A 3,643-nucleotide genomic window follows, 5' to 3' on the forward strand; every position below is an offset into this window, starting at 1 on the left:
AAGTGTTCTCGGTGTGCTAATTAGTTACTGTGCCATACTTCCATTGTAGATTTGAATCACATTCGCGGAAAATAATAGTGTTCTTTATTAATTGAGGAAACCTTGAAGATAACATTGGTTATACATGAAAATGAAAGCAAATATAACAATAAAAGCATGGCCAATGTGAATCAAATGAAGCAATTGGCGAGAGTGCTGCCAGTATGAAATTATAAATGTTGTCCGACCGCAATAAAATGATTCCAACTGGATGTGGATACAAGTAATTATATCTAAATATAGAAGTTTTGTTTTGCTGTGCTTTTCACTGTGAAATATTCATGACAGGGACTGATTATCTTCGAATTATCGAGTATGAGTCATTCTCTATTTTGAGATGGCTTTTATTGTGGCTGTGAAAGCATTGTGGTGGAAGTGCACAAGTAAGGCAAATATGAAATATGGTCTAGAACTGTTTTCGTTGACCCAGAAATTGAATCATGACCTCAGTGATAGAAACAACATTTACCATGGGAATTATTATATTATTACGTCTCCTGTCTTCGACGAAAGCACACTAGTATTTTGTTCTAGGTTTGTCCTGTCTATGGATCATTTGCACTTTCACTCTCCCGGTTGATAATATACACTATCAACTTCCTGTGATAACATACACTATCAACTTCTTGTGATAAAATACACTATCCACTTCTCTGTGATAATATGCACTATCAACTTCTCTGTGATAATATACACTATCAACTTCCTGTGATAACATACACTATCAACTTCTTGTGATAATATACACTATCCACTTCTCTGTGATAATATGCACTATCAACTTCCTGTGATACTATACACTATCAACTTCTCTGTGACAATATACAATATCAACTTCTCTGTGTTAATATATGCTATCAACTTCATGTGATAATATATGTCACTTTGTCTGCCCACGATTAAGTAAGTCAAGAACAAAGGAATTGGTTAGAAACAATGTATATATGTTAGACCCCGCGGCTATAGTGGTCCTGTTCGTAATTGTTACGAGAGCCAGCTTTGTTGGGTGTCAAAAACTCACATGTGGATGTTTAAAGCCTTGTTCAAGAACAAAGGACCCTTATTTGCGTCGTAAATCTCACCAAGTTGACAGACGGCCGGAGCATTGTCTGCTAAGTTGAATAGAACAGGGTAGAATCGATATCCAGTCGGAATTGAGAGAGGGTGTGGTCACCATTTCAACCGGAATTTAATTGAGTAATTTAGCCTAGAAACTTCAGTAATTGTGAAACATCGTGCTGGAAAGTTAAAGCAATAACTCTGGGAAAGCCACTCGTAAATTGGCGGGGAAACTTAGGAAATTCTAAGGAAAGACAAAGTTTCGAAAAGGTGAGTGAATTATTTGCTCGATTGTTACAGAATATTACGGCATTGTAATTGTAATTATGTGCACTATGTATACTTCATTACTAGAATCGTTAGTACGTAGAATTACCTTTGTAGTGTTTAATTTGCATGCGTATTTGAGAAATGAGCTATGATTATGTAAAGAATTATGTTGATTGCTAGCTCGTGGTTAGAATTAATATTGTAATTCGCTATTTGGTTACTTCGTAGTAAACTAGTGCATTTATTCATGTGATATTCTAGATTTTGCAACTGTTGAATTGAATTGTAACTTTGGAAATTGGTTGCAGTGTGTAAAATTAGTTAATATGGATATTTGAATATTTGTGTACACTCGTGGGAGAGTAATGTACATAAATGAGTCTGATTGCTGTGCTATTGATCAGTATAATGAGATTAAGAATATATATATATATATATATATATATATATATATATATATATATATATATATATATATATATATATATATATATATATATATATACTGATGTGACGCAATTTATTGATGTCTGTATGATACGTAGTTGATACCGTGCTTTTGTTACGACGTTGTTTACCATACAAGAGTGTATGGGTACTTCGATGTGCATGAATGCGTGACCAAAAAATGTAAAGCCTTAATCTGATGATTGATTGCTGGTTTAGTGTGAGACGAAATGGCTAAGGAAATATGCTAACGCCCTTATGTTTTCACAGGAAACGTTTAGGGGACAGACTTCCGGTGTGGTTTAGTCCTGAGTCTCCAGGAGAGAGACGGAATAGAGACTAGTGGAGAAGTCGATTGTAAATCGAAGGCTAGTCGGAGAACAGAGTCAAGGAGGAGGAATTGGAGTAGGAGCAGTCTAGGAGAAGGAGTTAGGAGGGAAGTCGGAAGGAGAGAAGAAATTGGCGGGATAGGAGAGATACAGATGAGCATAAAACAAGGACAGGTGGAAAGGCGATCTCACACCATAAATCAAAAGATGCAATAAGCTATCACTTGGTCGAGAGGAAGAAGAGTGATTGGGAAATTATTATCATTTGAATATTGAATTGAATTAAATTGTTATTCTTTTGAATTTTCACCTTTCGTATTCTTAATAAATTAACTGTTGGCATTGCTGACTGGGGGCTCGGAGCCTTACATCTCTATCACTAATTTCACTCCTTACAAAATCGAGCCCGAGGTGGGGCTTCTATGGTAATTTAAATAATATACTGGGAGCACCACTACCCAACCCTACAAAACCCCACAATATACACTATCAACTTCTCTTTGATAATATACACTATCAACTTCTCTGTGATAGTTTACACTATCAGCTTCTCTGTGATAATATAATACCATCTCGGAAGATAATTTGCACCGTCACCATATCGGGTGATCGTCGCTTAGTATGTGCCTCCGCTGTCTAGCGAGTTTGAATAGCTTGGCGGATGTGTTTGTAAGTTAAGGGTCTAACGAAATAGTTCCAAACTATATATCTTTATATTGTATGCTGCTATGGTTTTGCCAAGTTCTAGCCAATGTCTGTTATTGATTGCAATTTGAACTATGTAAATAATTTTGTAAAAATGTTAGCATGTGCTTTTGTAAAGTTAAAAACTGCCCATGCTCATCTAGGTACTTCCGTTGTCAAAATTTCAGTTTTGGAGGTGCATAGATTTTACACGTTGCCAGGCACTTCACTTTCGGAGGTAAGCAAATCTCGCATGTAGGCCACAATCCCTAATTTTATATAAATTAGAATTGACTGGTAAAAGGTAAACCATGAAACTTATGAAGTTTTTGCAAAATTCTTGACAACTAACGTCCAAGAAATTTATATGAGGTTTAATTATAAAAGACGTCTGTAGGTTGAACTTGTAAACTAAACGTGACAAAAAAGAGTATGGTTGACAACGACCTAGTCAGTTGTTGTGTGATTATTATTATTATTATTATTATTATTATTATTATTTTCTATTTTTAACATCTCTTCATCATATAATTGAAGCCAAATAAAATCTATATAAATAAATATAGTTACTTTACGTTTTACAGACCTCAACGTTAGTTCAGGTATATAGTTGTCAATTGCGCAAATATTTCCCACAAGACAGAGACAGACAGACAGACAGAGAGTAATAGCGAAATATAACTATGAGTTTCTTTATTTTAATGGTTTATTCGCGCTTTTCGCACGCGCATGCACTAACTCTTTGCTGGCAAAGCTAAGGGTATCTTCTTGTATTTCTTTCTGTAACAACAAAGCGGTAAATAAAACACGAGATG

The sequence above is a fragment of the Sinohyriopsis cumingii genome, chromosome 16 (genome assembly GCF_028554795.1).
Source record: "Sinohyriopsis cumingii isolate HCF-2022 chromosome 16, ASM2855479v2, whole genome shotgun sequence".
Lineage (NCBI taxonomy): Eukaryota > Metazoa > Mollusca > Bivalvia > Unionida > Unionidae > Sinohyriopsis > Sinohyriopsis cumingii.